Here is a 14820-nt window from a genome sequence, read left to right as displayed (position 1 = left end):
CTCCACTTCTGATCCAGCTCCCTTCTGATGGCCTGGGAAAACAATGGTAGATGGACCAAGTGCTTGGGCCCCTGAGACCATATGGGAGACCCGGAAGAAGAACCTGGCTCCTGACTTTGGATCAGACCAGCTCCAGTGGCTGCGGCTATTTCAGGAGTAAACCAGTGGATGGAAGATGTCTCTCTCTCTCTCTGTCTCTCCCTATCTCTATAACTCTGCCTCTCAAATAAATAAATCTTAACAAATAAATAAAAACTTGTCTTGGGCAATATTTGTGGGATACGGAGCAAGTTACTTGAGTCTGTTTTGCCACCTTTAAAGATAATAATAGTAGTTATGTTAGAAGGTGGTTAATCAGATTATAGGAGATAAATTACATAAAGTGCTTAGCAAAGTCCTTGGGATATAGTAAACTGATAAATCTCCTTACTATCAATTCTTGTTACAATTTCTGTATTACATTACGCAAAACATGATCTACAGCCACATTCGGGAGTCATGAGGTTAGAACTAGTTCCACAATTATATTAAGTTTGTTTACACTTTTTAAAAAAAAATTTTTTTTTTTAAATTTTTGACAGGCAGAGTGGACAGTAGAGGGAGACAGAGAGAAAGGTCTTCCTTTTTGCCCTTGGTTCACCCACCAATGGCCGCCGCAGTAGGTGCGCTGTGGCTGGCGCACCGCGCTGTTCCGATGGCAGGATCCAGGTGCTTATCCTGGTCTCCCATGGGGTGCAGGGCCCAAGAACCTGGGCCATCCTCCACTGAACTCCCTGGCCACAGCAGAGAGCTGGCCTGGAAGAGGGGCAACCGGGACAGGATCGGTGCCCTGACCGGGACTAGAACCCGGTGTGCCGGCGCCGCAAGGCGGAGGATTAGCCTACTGAGCCACGGCGCCGGCCAAGTTTGTTTACATTTTTATGTGTTAACATTTGCCTGACGGTTCAAAAGCAAAAAATTACAGATCACAATGTGATGTCACTTTACACCCACTAAGATGGTTATATTAAAAAACAATATTAAGTGTTGACAAGGATGTGGAGAAACTGGACATACACTGCTAATGAGAATATAAATTGGTATATCCACTTTCAAAAAGCTGTTTGGTAGTTTCTCAAAATATTAATCGTAGAGTTACCATATGACCCAGTAGTTTCACTCATAAATACTACCTAAGATAACTGAAAGCATGTTTGAACTGAAACTTGTACCTGGATGTTCAGGGAAGCATGATTCATAATAGCCTCAAAGTGATAACAACCCTAGTGTCTACCACTTGATGAGTGGTCAAATAAAACGTGGTCTGTTCATAGGATGGGACATTGGGTTGGGTAGCATTCCTGGCTATGAAACTAATAGATGTCAGTTGTACTCTCTTCTCCAAGCTGTTATAACCAAAAATGTTTCCATATATTGCCAAATATCCCCTGGGGGCAAAACTGCCCCAAGTTAAACACCACTGGCACAAATGAGTACTCCTTAAAGTCTTCATTCGCCTGTAGTTAAAAAAATTTCATTTCACACAAGAATGGCCTTAACTTGGCGCTTGTGGCGAAGTTAAGGCTCCACACTAGCATCCCATATTGGCACTGGTTTGAATCCTGGCTGCTCCCCTTCCTATCCAGCTCTCCGCTATGGCCTGGGAAAGCAGCAGAAGATGGCCCAAGTGCTTGGGCCCCTGCACCTGCATGGGAGATCCAGAAGAAGCTCCTGGCTTCTGGATTTGGATGTGCTCACCTCCAGTTGTTGTGGCCATTTGGGGAGTAAAGGAGTTGATGGAAGACCTTTCTCTCTGTCTCTCCCTCTCTCTGTCTGGAACTCTACCTCTCAAATAAATAAAAATAAAAATTAAAAACAAACAAACAAAAACGAATGGCCTTAATTATGAATGTCATGAAATACCTTTGAATACACATCTTTTAAATATTCTATACAAGGGGCCGGCGCTGTGGCGCAGTGGGTTAACGCCTTAGCCTGTTTCTGGAGATCAAAAAAAAGATCCCGCCTCCTGGCTTCCAATCGGTGCAGCTCCATCAGTTGTGACCAACTGGGGAGTGAACCAGCAGATAGAACACCTCTCTCTCTCTTTCTATACCTCTCTGTAATTATTGCAAATAAATAAATAAAAATATTCTATACGAAAAAACAAGAAGTATTCATAAAACACTTCTGCTGTATACCAAAGTACTCCTCTGTGCTTTTCCTCTAGAAAACAGCTGCAAAAGGATTAGGCTTCGAGCTGAAGCAGCTGCTTTGTCATGTAACACCATTTTTACTAAAAGGTCTACTGGCAAGTAGGTTATTCAGAGTTGGATATTTGACAAATATTTTCTCAAAATTAAATATGGTGAAACTATCAGTTCAAGGAAGACATCTACGTGTTGTCACTGATACAACTGGCCTTTCTAGCAAAAATAATTTTGTAAAAGCTATACTGTCACTCTGGTCTGGGCATCTTCCAAATACTTATATTCTGCTGAGTTTGGAGTTATAATTTTCGGTAGGATGAAATGTGTCAAAATTTGGAAGATCTGCATAACAGTAGTGAATATTTCTAAGTGTCCAGTATACCATATTATAAAATCATGCATGATTCAAGAGATTTATTGAAAATGAAACATGGACAAATAGTTTTGACAGCTTTTCTGAAGTATAATTAAGACAGAATACATTACACATTTTTACATATGAATACACACATGAAACTATAATCAAGATAAAGAACATGTGTTGTCAATCCCAAAAATTTCCTTGTACTCCTTTGCAATCTTTCTCCACTACCCTCCTCCACTCTTCCCCTTGTCCCCTACCATCTACCAGGTTGTTTCTCACTAAAGATTATTTTTTGGTAATTTAATATAGATGGGATCATATATTGCATCTACATTTTAGGAGGCCTGATATCTTTCATTGATCATAACCATTCACAGATTCATCCATGTTTTTGCAGATATTCGTAATTTTTTATTCTTAGTATGTTCCATTGTATGGCTATATCATGAACGACTTATCCATTCACCTATCAATATACATTTGTATTGTTCTAGTTTGTGGCTATTATAAATATAGTAGCTGTGAATATTTGTGTATAGGTCTTTTCTAAAAAATTATTTATTTATTTGAAAGAGTTACACAGAGAGAGGAGAGGCAGAAAGAGAGAGTCTTTCCATCTGGTGGTTCACTCCCTGATGGGCTGCAACTGCCATAGCCAGGAGCCAGCAGCCAGGAGCCAGGAGCTTCTTCCAGGTCTCCCGCGTGGGTGCAGGCGCCCAAGGAATTGGGCCATCCTCTACTGCTTTCCCAAGCCATAGCAGAGAGCTGGATCAGAAATGGAGCAGCTAGGGCTTGAACTGGCACTCATATGGGATGCCAGCATCACAGGTGGCGGCTTTACCTGCTAAGCCTCAGCGCCAGCCCCTTATGTATAGATCGTTTTGTTGGGGGCTGGTATTGTGGTGTAGCAGGTTAAGCTGCTGCCTGCAACGCTGGCATCTCACGAGTGCCGGTTCGTGCCCCAGTTGCTTAACTTCTGATTGGTTCCCTGTTAATGCACTTGGGAAAGCAGTGGCAGATGGCCCAAGTACCTGGACCCCTGCCATCCAGGTGGAAAACCAGTATGGAGCTCCAGGCTCCTGGCTGTGGTCTGGCTCAGCCCTGGCCATTTTGGCCATTTGAGAAGCAAACCAGTGGATGAAGATTTCTCTCTCTGTAACTCTGCCTTTCAAGTAAATTAAAAAAAAAAAAAAAAAAAAAAAAGACTTCATCTGGATGTATACTTTCATTTCTCTTGGGTAAATACTTAGAAGTGGAATACTTAGATCATATGTAAATATTCTACTTACAGTTTTCCAAAGTAGTTATGCCATTTTACATTCCAGTAGTAGTATATCAGAGTTTGTTACTTCACTTTCTTACCAACACTAGGTATGGTTAATATTTTGATTTTTTTTTTCTTATCATTCAATAGGTGGTAATGGTATCTTATTATAGTTTTACGTGCTATTTCCCAATTCACTAATGGTGTTGCACAACTTTTTGAGTGTTTGCTCACCATTCATATGGCTTCTTTGGTGAAATGTCTATTTGAACATTTTACCCATTCGTTTATTGGGTTATTTTCTTATTATTGAGGTATGAAAAAATTTTTAAAAGTAGACTCTCTGGATACAAGTTATCAGACATGTCATTTGTAAATATCTTCTTCAGTTTTTGGTTTGTCTTTTTGTTCTCTTAGAAGTATTTTTTGAGATATCTGGTGCATCCAGTGCAGTGGTTAAGATGCCACTTGGGATGCCCACCTCCCATAGCAGAGTGCCTGCATTCAAGTCTCATCTCTGCTTTCAACTCCAACTACCTGTGAATGTACACCGTGGGAGATAGTAGATGATGGCTAAAATTCTTGGGTCCCAGCACCCACATGAGAGATCTGGACTGAGTTCCAGTTTCCTGGCTCTAGTGTGGCATAGCCAGAAACACTGGCTGGTTTCAGGCACTTGGGAAATGAAACAGCCAATTTGTCTGCCAATCTCTCTTTCCCTTTCAAATAAATACATTAAAGTCTTTTGAACAGAAGTGTTCAATTTTGATGAAGCTGAATTTATTGTTTTTTTTCTTATGATAGTGCTTACTGTATCATACCCAAGATATCTTTGCTTAACCCAAGTTCAAAAATATTTTTGATATTATAAATGCTGTTTTTAAATTGTAATTTCAGATTGTGTTGCTAGCATAATACAAATACAATTGATTTTTATGTATTGGTTTTATAACTGGTAGTCTTGTTCACCTCATTTGTTAGTTCTGACAGCTTCTTATAGAATCTTCAAGTTTTTGTAGGATTTTCAAAGCTTGTCACTTAATAATTAAGAGGCAGTTTATACTTCTTTCCAATTCGAGTACCTTTCATTTCTTTTTCTTGCCTTACTGAATACAGCAGAACCCACAGTACAACACTGGACAAAAGTGGAAAGAACAGAAATTCTCGCTGTGTTCCTGACCTTGGGCAAACACACTCAGTCCTTCACTATTAACTATGATGCTTTTTACAGCTGTTCTCCACCAAGTTGTGGTGTTTCCTTGCAATCCTAAGAATGGATATGGGATTTTGTCCAGTGTTTCACTGCATCTATTGAGATGACTATATGGGTTTTTGTTGTTCACTCTTATTTAATATGATAAATTACACTGATTGATATTCCAATGCTAATTCAACATTGCATTGATGGAATAAGCCCCCATTTGGTCAAGTTGTAACATCTTCTAAAAATATTGTGGACTAAAGACAGCTAGAATCTTGTCAAGAATTTTTACAGCCATGTAAAGGAGGGATACTGGTCTGTAGCTTCCTTGTTTAACATCCAAGGTTTGGGTATTAGAGTAATGGCTCACAGAATGAGCTAGGAAGTATTTCCTCTTCAAATTTCTGGGGAACTTCATATATATTTGGAACTATGTTTTCCTTTAAAACATACCACATCAACACTGGATTACAGAATTCTGGAGTGGCTGTATTACTGTCAGATTAAGTATACTGCACATCAAACACTACCAGGAAAGAAGATGGTCTTTCATAAAGTGGATCACTTCATAATAAGAGGTGCACAAAGGATATATTCATCAAACTAAAAGAACAATTATAAATGTCGATATAACTCGAAGCAAAGCTTCAAATTACATGAAGCAAAAAATTGATGACTAGTTGAAACATTCACAATTCAACATTCCTCTTCTATAATCAACAAACAGAATACCAGCAGGGATATATGAAATGTGAAGTATTTTATGACCACAGAGGGATTAAATAAGAAATCAACAACAGAAAGACACCCAGAAAATCCCCCAGTATTTGCATACTAAAAACACACTTACCAAAGCTCCTGAGTCAAAAATTAAAGTGATCTGTTTCCCAGGTAAGAAACTAGAAAAAGAAAAACTTTCAAAAATTAAAAGCAATTCAAAGCAGAAAATAAGAAATTAACTAACAGAAAAACAGTAGAAAAAAAGTAAGAAATCAACTTAAAACAGAACAACAGTAGAAAAAAAAAAAAATCTACAAATCAGCAAAAGTGCCCTTTGTGATCCTGGGTTCCTGAAGCTAAGTTACCTCCGAACAGGAAGAAAGATGACACAAACCAGTCACTTCGGGAATGAAGGGTCAGATTGTTTAAGTGTTAGCAGGCTCACAATAAAACCACGTAGGCCACTCCACAGACTTAGCGCTCACGCACTCAAGAGGAAAACCAAACACCTGAGGGCTGGGTGGACACTCGCTGTCAGGGCCAGGGCGCTCCAGCCCCAACTCAGAGCTCAGGGCACCTTCGTCCCCAAGCTGAGGGAAAAGACAAGCTTAACGCTAACCCGCAGGATCAGAGCGAGCGGCCGCGAGTCCAGGGCGCGCTCCCCGCGACGCCTCCCCGCCGAGCTCCCGACCCTGAGGAGAGCCGCCGCGCGCGGGAACGCCGGCCTCCCTCAGCGCACTCCCGCGCCCCGCGGGCCGCCGAGCAGCCGGCCCCGGGCGCGCGCCAACCTCGCGCACGCGCACTCCGGCACGGCGCGAGCCGGACGTGACGGCGCGGCTGCCGGAAGTTGTGACCTCCAGCGCCCTCTGGCTATTCGCATCCGGGGTCATCGCGATCTTCCGGGTGTTTCTGACAGTATCTTCGACGCCGCTTTTTTTTCCGGCTGCTTTTGGGTTTTCCGCTTTTGGCCACCGCCCCCACCCCACCCCACCCCACCCGCGCCTCAGCCCTCCGCACCCTTCCGGACCCTGCCTTTTCTCGGGCCGCTCCTCCCCCGGCGGCCGCGCCCGGGCTCGGGTCGGAGCGGGAGGAGGGCCTCGCCGCCTGGGGTCGGCGGCAGCTCCCGGGGTGGGGAGTGCCTGGGGGCCCCGCGTAGCCGCTTCCCCCGGACGCCGGAGTCGGGGGCTGCGGAGGGGCGGCGGGGCGGCGGGGCGCGGAGGTTTCCGAAAGTGCGGCGTTGTGTTGTGCGCGGGAGCCGGGCGGGATCGCCGACTCCGGGGCCGCCGCGCCTGGCTCCCTCCCTGGCTTCGGCTGCCCCGGCCCCGGGAGCTGCAGGGGGTCGCCTCGTCTGTGTCTGAAAAGGTGATGAGGAGCTGAAGGTAAAGTCCGGGTTGTTGGGCGATCGTGAGGGGCGTTTGTCCTTTGTGAGACGGCACCGAAACGGGCTTCACTCTCGGGACAGGACTCGAGCGCGGACCTGGGGGGCTGTGAATTCGTCCCCCGTTCCGCCTCGGTGGCCCGGGGTCTCTCCCTCCGCTCGGCGGGCGCGCCAGGGGCTCGTGTGTCTCCCGTCTGCGGGGTGGGCTCGGCTCCCTCCAGCCCTCGGAGCTTGCAGGGGGCGCGGACTCGAACCCGCGGAGCGTGTGCGGTGTGCGCCGGTCGGCAGCGCTGCGGGTGTGGACTTGGGCTGCTCGGCAGCCGATGGCTGCAGCGGGTGTGTGCGGGTGTGCCTGGGGCCGCGCGCGACGGGACACTGGCCAGTCCTCTCAGAAAGTCTGTTCGGAGCCATGTGACTGGGTTCTGTTTGAGGGCTTGGGCGGAATTCTTAACGGAAAAGGAATGTCGTGTTCCCAGCCTGAAGGTGGGGTTGACAGTGGTCAGCAGGATTTGGGAGCTGGACTTAGTGTCCTGGGAAGATAAGAAGCGGGTTTACCGCATCAGAGGGGCTTGGGCAGGTAGATGGATTCTGTTCTGTTCTTTATCGTGGGTAGTTTTTTGCTTTCAATGAATCCTCATAAAGGAATGTATAACCCTGAGTGCTCTCTTAATTTGTTCAGAGGTTAAATTCAGGATATAAACTCCATATTGTAAATACAAGACCAAATACTTTATCACTAGGAATTCCCTTTATCAACTAGTTTGTTACTACTTTGTCTCATATATTTTGTTATTTACATGTAAACGTGTATGATTTCCCATAGAGTCAGTCTTACTCAGCAATCAGTCTTTTAGGTTCTCTCGATAAGGCAAGAACTGATAGAAAGGTTTTTCAAGCAGTTGAAGTTTTAGCCAGAGTATTCTATGTTATAGTCAGGTACAGACTGAGCAAAAAATAGGACATTGCCAGTTGCATCTGGATTTTGTTTATTATGAACTTTGTGAAACCCACTATCACATACAATGTGGAGTAGCAATTCCTACATGTTGTCTGTACTAGTGAAGAGGTGCTTTGTTCAGAATATAAAGCAAAGATTTAAATTTTTGAAGGAAGTCTCCTTAATAGTGGTATATTGCTGCCGCCGTGGCTTAACAGGCTAATCCTCCGCGTTGCGGCGCCGGCACACCAGGTTCTAGTCCCGGTCGGGGCGCCGGATTCTATCCTGCTTGCCCCTCTTCCAGGCCAGCTCTCTGCTATGGCCCAGGAAGGCAGTGGAGGATGGCCCAGGTCCTTGAGCCCTGCACCTGCATGGGAGACCAGGAGAAGCACCTGGCTCCTGGCTTCGGATCAGCGAGATGCGCCGGCCGCAGCGGCCATTGGAGGGTGAACCAATGGCAAAAAGGAAGACCTTTCTCTCTGTCTGTCTCTCTCTCACTATCCACTCTGCCTGTCCAAAAAAAAAAAAAGTGGTATATTAATAGTTCTATTGGATTTTAATCTATGAAACTCCATATTCTGTTCTTTTTAAATATTTATTTATTTATTTATTTATTTGAAAGAGTTACACAGAGAGGAGAGGCTGAGAGAGAGAGGTCTTCCATCTGTTGGTTCAGCCAATTGGCTGCAGCGGTCGGAGCTGTGCCCATCTGGAGCCAGGAGCTTCATTCGGGTCTCCCACGACGGTGCTTGGGCCCAAGGCCTTGGGCCATGTTCTACTACTTTCCCAGGCCATACTAGAGAGCTGGATCGGAAGTGGAGCAGTTGGGACTTGAACTGGTGCCATATGGGATGCTGGCACTGCAGGTGGTGGCTCTACCTGCTATGCCACAGCCCTGGCCCCCCATATTCTGTTTTTTTTATTATTATTATTTTATTTATTTTTTTGACAGGCAGAGTGGACAGTGAGAGAGAGAGAGAGACAGAAAGGGTCTTCCTTTGCCATTGGTTCACCCTCCAATGGCCACAGCAGTTGCGCTGCGGCCGGCGCATCGCGCTGATCCAAAGCCAGGAGCCAGGTGCTTCTCCTGGTCTCCTATGCGGGTGCAGGGCCCAAGGACTTGGGCCATCCTCCACTGCACTCCCAGGCCATAGCAGAGAACTGTCCTGGAAGAGGGGCAACCGGGACAGAATCCGGTGCCCCGACCAGGACTAGAACCTGGTGTGCCGGCGGCGCAAGGCGGAGGATTAGCCTATTGAGCCGCAGCACAGGCCTCTTTTTTTTTTTTTTTTTAAGATTTATTTTATTTATTTGAAAGAGTTACAGAGAGAGGTAGAGACAGAGAGGTCTTGCATCCACTGGTTCACCCCCCAGATGGCCATAACGGCCAGAGCTGTGTTGATCAGGAGCCAGGAGCCTCCTCCGGATCTCCCATGTGGGCGCAGAGACCCAAAGACCTGGGCCATCCTCCACCGCTCTCCCAGGCCACAGCAGAGAGTTGGATCGGAAGAGGAGCAGCCAGGACTAGAATTGGCACCCATATGGGATGCCGGCGCCTCAGGCCAGGGCTTTAACCCACTGTACCACAGTGCTGGCTCCCCATATTCTGCTTTAAAAATGATTTCTTATGGGCCCGGTGCTGTGTCACAGCGGGTAAAGCCGCTGCCTGCGGTGCTAGCATTCCATGTGGGTACTGGATCAAATCCTGGCTGTTCCACTTCCAATCTAGCTCTCTGTTTATGTGATTGGGAGAGCAGTGGAAGATAGCATGGATGCTTGGGCCCCTGCACACGCATGGGGAACCCGGAGGAAGTTCCAGGCTCCTGGCTTCAGATTGGTGCTGCTCTGGCAGTTGCAGCCATCTGGCGAGTGAACCAGTGGACCTTTCTGTAACTCTGCCTCTGCCTCTCTCTAACTCTGCCTTTCAAATACATAAGTAAATCTTTAAAAAAAATGATCTCTTATTAACAATAGATTATTGTTTGGTGGTATTTTTATTTTCAGCCAAATCAGTGTTCAAAGGTATTAGAAAAAGAAATTAAGGGGTGGGCATTTGGTACAGTGGTTAAGATGTCTCTTGGGAAGCCCACAATCTGTCAGAGAGCCTGAGTTTGAGTCCCGGCTCTGCTCCTGCTTCCAGATTCCTGCTCATGCACATCCTGGGAGGCAGCGGATGGTGGCTCAGGTGTTTGGGACCCACTTCATACATGGGAGACCCGGTCTGAGTTCCTGACTCCTAGCTTTGGCATGGTGCTAGCGGGATGAGCCAGTGCATGAGTGATCCTTCTCTGTCTCTGCCTTTCAATGAATAAAATAAATAGGTAAAAAAATCTTTAAAAAACATCTTTAGATGGTCATGCAGGATACCCTACGTTGAATGCCATAGGTTAAATTTCCCAGGAATGATTCTTTTTACTTTGAAATCTGGACTTGAGGACCAAGATTCATGCTGAGGAGAGCCTGATAGATATTTTGTATTAGAGAGACTCCGGAAGCTCTGATGATTATCTGAGGTTTTGGAAAGGCGAGATTAGATATCTGCACCAAGAGTGAACTTTTGGCTGTGGAGTTGTTCTCAGTTGTAAGCCCAGGATAATGTGGTCATTAACTTTGTGGAGTAGTTCTAACTTGTCACTAGTTTGGATTTGATCATATCATGGGATACGAAATAAGAAATAAAGTAAAGTTTGCTGTTAACTTCATTTTAGGTTTTCAAGTCTGGATGCGTGTGTATAGGATCTTACTTGGGTGCAAAGGAAAAACACAGCATGTTATTGATAGATATAAAGTGCCTAGACTTGGGGCTGGTGTTGTGGCACATTGGGTTAAGCTGCTGCCTATGGTGTTGTAATGCCGTTACAAGTGCCAGGACTTGTCCCAGCTGTTCCACTTCCTTTTCCTTTGTAAAAGAGATTGATTCATCTATGTGAAAGTCAGTTATCCAGAGAGAGAGGGAGGGACAGAGAGAGAGAGATCCTTCTTCCGTCCGCCCGTCCACTCACCAAATGGCAGCAACGGCCAGGGCTAGGCCAGGCTGAAGCTAGGAGTCAGGCGCTTCCTCTGTATCTCCTACATGGTTGCAGGGACCCAAATACTTGGGACTTCCTCTCCTGCTTTCCCAGGTGCATTGGCAGGGAGCTGGACCAGAAGTGGACCTGCTGCTTGACTTTGAATCCAACTCCCTGCTGATGCATCTGAGATGGCAGTGGAAAATGGCACAAGTGCTTGGACCACTGCACTCTTCATGGGAGCCCCAGATGCAGTTCCAGTCTCCTGCCTTTGCTCTGGGCCAGCACTGGCTGTTGCAGCCAGTTAGAGAGTGACTGAATGGATGGATTGTCTCTCTCTCTCTGTCCCTTCCTCTCTCTTAAAATATTTACTTGAAAGGCAGAGTTACAGAGAGTGAGGAAGAGGAAAGGTATTTTCTACTCACTGGTTCACTTCCCAAATAGCTGCAACAGCCAGGGCTGGGCCAAACTGAAGCCAGGAACCAGGAACTCTATCTGGGTCTTCCACATGGGTGGAAGGGGCCCAAGCACCTTGGGCCATCTTCACTGCCTTCTCAGGTGCGTTAGCAGGGAGCTGGATCAAAAGTGGAGCAGCCGCTTCTCGATGGGTTGTGGTAGTTTACATATGGTGGCTTAACATGCTACACCATAACATTAGTTCCATAAATTTTAAAATAAAAAAGTGCCTTGCCTTTTAACTACGAACTGACTTAAGTAAACCTGAAAGCAGAACAGTTTTAATTTTCTAGATTAAAAAAAAATCCTTTTCTTTGATTATAGTATCTGTATTCTGACAAAATGAAATGTCAAGCAAAATTCATTACACTGAATCATTGCTAATATTATTTTCTCCTAAATCCATTGGAAATGGGCATTATATTTTGTGGGAAGTTAGGTCGGGGAAGCAAGGAAAAGAAGGCTGAGAAGAGTGTTGACCTTGGTGAAGGGTAGAACAAGGTCTTGGTTGTCAGCTGCGAATCCAGCAGTACATGATTAATGAATGCATTTCTAATAAAGGGAGTCCTGGGAGTGCCTCTTATTTCAAGCTGTTTGTCCACTTATTCTGACCAACGAATGTCAGGGAGTACAGGTCAGCAGTTGGGAGAGGATTGTTTCTTTTTTTTCCCCTCTTTTTATTTATTTATTTTATCTCTAAGAAGAAACCTTTTATTTAAGGTATACAGATTACATGCATTTCTTTTTTTTCTCCAAATTTTTATTTTATTTTATTTTATTTTATTTTATTTTATTTTATTTTATTTTTTGACAGGTGGAGTGGACAGTGAGAGAGAGAAAGGTCTTCCTTTGCCGTTGGTTCACTCTCCAATGGCCGCCGTGGCTGGTGTGCTGCGGCCAGCGCACCACACCGATCCGAAGCCAGGAGCCAGGTGCTTCTCCCGGTCTCCCATGTGGGTGCAGGGCCCAAGCACTTGGGCCATCCTCCACTGCACTCCCAGACCACAGCAGAGAGCTGGACTGGAAGAGAAGCAACTGGGACAGAATCCGGCACCACAACCGGGACTAGAACCTGGGGTGCTGGTGCCACAGGCGGAGGATTAGCCTATTGAGCCGCGGTGTTGGCCAATCTTAGAAGTTCTTTCTCAGCCATTGTATTATCTGTGTATATAAAGGCTGTTGATTGTTGTGTATTGATTTTATATTCTAGGACTTTACCAAACTCTTCTATGAGTTTCAATAGTCCCTTAGTGGAGTCTTTTGGATCCCCTATATATAGAATCATGTCATCTGCAAGTAGGGATAGTTTGACTTCTTGCTTCCCAATTTGTATCCCTTTGATTTCTATTTCTTGAAACTTCCAGGAATAGCAGTGATAACAGAGGGCATCCTAGTCTGCTTCTGGACCTCAGTGGGAATGCTTCCAGCTTTTCCCCATTCTATGGGACACTGGCTGTGAGTTTGTCATAAATTGCCTTGGTTGTGTTGAGGAATCTTCCTTCTATACCCAGTTTACTTAGAATTTTCATCATGAAAGGGTGTTGTATTTTATTACCTGCTTTCTCTGCAGCTATTGAAGTAATCATATAGTTTTTGTTCTAAAGTTTGTTAATGTGATTTATCACTTTGATTGATTTGTGAATGTTGAACCATCCCTGCATACCAAGGATAAATCTCACTTGATTTGGCTGAATGATCTTGATGTATTGTTGAATTCAATTGGCTAGAATTTTGTTGAGGATTTTTGTGTCTGTGTTAGTGAGAAATTGGTCTGTAGAGGAAATTGGTCTGTAGTTCTTTTTCTCTGTTGCATCTATTTCAGGTTTAGGAGTTAAGATAAGGCTGGCTTCATAGAATTTGGGAGGATTCCCTCCCTTTCAGTTGTTTTGAATAGCTTGAAAAGAATTGGAGTTCTTTAAATGTCTGGAAGAATTTAGCAGTGAAGCCATTTGGTCCTGGGCTTTTCTTTGTTGGGAGGGTCTTTATTATAGATTCAGTTTCCACCTTGGTCATGGATCTGTTTAGGTTTTCTGAGTTTTCCTGACTCAATATAGGTGGATTGTATGTATCCAGGAATCTATCCATTTCTTCTGGATTTCTCTGTTGGCATACAGTTCTTTGTAGTAATTTCTGATGATTCTTTTTATTTGTGTGGTGTCTGTTGTTACATTTGCTTTTTCATCTCTAATTTTATTAATTTGGGTCTTCTCTCTCCTTTTATTGGTTAGTTGGACCAATGTTTTGTCAATTTTGTTTATCTTTTCAATAAACCAGATTTTCGTTTTGCTGATCTTTTATTTTTGATTCAATTTTGTTGATTTCTTCTCTTCTTCTCTAATTCTTTCTTTTCTTCTATTAGTTTTGGGTTTGGTTTGTTGTTGTTTTTCTAGATCCTTGAGTTGCTTTGATAGCTCATTTATTTGATGCTTTTCCAATTTCTTGATGTAGGCATCAATTACTATAAACTGTCCTCTTAACACTGCTTTGGCTGTATCCTATAAATTTTGTTATGTTGTGTTGTCATCTTCATTTGTTTCTAGAAATTTTTATTTGTCTTTTGATTTCCTCAGTGACCCACTGTTCATTCAGGAGCATGTTATACAGTCTCTGTGTGTTTGCATAAGTTCTAGAGGTTTCTGAGTTGCTGATTTCCAGCTTCATTCCATTGTGGTCCGAGAAGATGCATGGTATGATTTAGATTTTTTTGAATTTGCTGAGCGTTGCTTTATGGCCTAGTATGTTGTCAGTCCTAGAGAAAGTTCCACGCACTGCTGAGAAGAATGTGTATTCTTTAAGTGTAGGATGAAAAGTTCTGTAGATATCTGTTAGGTCCATGTGGTCTACAGATTTAACTCTGCTGTGTCCTTGCTGATTTTCTGTCTGGTTGATCTGTCCATTGCTGGAAGTGGGGTATTAAAGTCCCCCATTAGTATTGTATTGGAGTCTATGTCTCTTGTTAGATCGCTTAACATTTTGTTTAAATTGCCAGGTACCCTTAATTATGTGCATATACATTTACAATAGTTATATCATCCTATTGAACTGATCCTTTAATCATTACGTAGTGCCCTTCTTTGTCTCTTAACAGTTTTTGTGTTAAAGTCTATTTTGTGTGATATTAAGATGGCTACACCAGCTCTTTTTTGGTTTTTGTTAGCACAGAACATCTTTTTTCTTCCTTTCAGTTTCATCTTCATGTATCTTTGTTGGTGTTTCTTGTAAGCAGCAAATAGATGGCTTTTGTTTTTAATCCGTTCAGCTAGTCTGTGTCTTTTAGCTGGAGAGTTGAGGCCATTTACATTC

The 14820-nt window shown here is 44.2% G+C and overlaps 1 protein-coding gene and 1 long non-coding RNA gene across 5 annotated transcripts in view; one reads left to right on the top strand and one right to left on the bottom strand.

The window, feature by feature from the left end:
• The window catches only part of LOC133774493 (uncharacterized), a 64590-nt gene extending 58189 nt beyond the window's left edge, over positions 1-6401 (bottom strand). Inside the window, exons 1-2 of the long non-coding RNA XR_009868080.1 lie at positions 6104-6401; positions 5869-5917 (exon numbers count right to left, since the gene is read on the bottom strand). This is a non-coding gene — a long non-coding RNA (uncharacterized LOC133774493). The remainder of the gene's footprint in view (positions 1-5868; positions 5918-6103) is intronic.
• Positions 6402-6944: 543 nt separating this feature from the next.
• Positions 6945-14820, top strand: part of TENT2 (terminal nucleotidyltransferase 2) — an 83929-nt gene continuing 76053 nt past the window's right edge. For 2 of the 4 annotated variants that reach the window (XM_062212506.1, XM_062212502.1), the window contains exon 1: positions 6947-7117. The gene's annotated coding sequence lies outside the window, so the exon portion shown is untranslated. Of the gene's footprint in view, positions 7118-14820 lie in introns of all 4 variants that reach the window. The other 2 variants (XM_062212505.1, XM_062212503.1) reach the window with 2 other exon arrangements.

The sequence above is a fragment of the Lepus europaeus genome, chromosome 15 (genome assembly GCF_033115175.1).
Source record: "Lepus europaeus isolate LE1 chromosome 15, mLepTim1.pri, whole genome shotgun sequence".
NCBI classification, from domain to species: domain Eukaryota; kingdom Metazoa; phylum Chordata; class Mammalia; order Lagomorpha; family Leporidae; genus Lepus; species Lepus europaeus.
The sequence above is the reverse complement of the archived record's forward strand: the minus strand, read 5'-3'. Positions and strand labels throughout refer to the sequence as shown.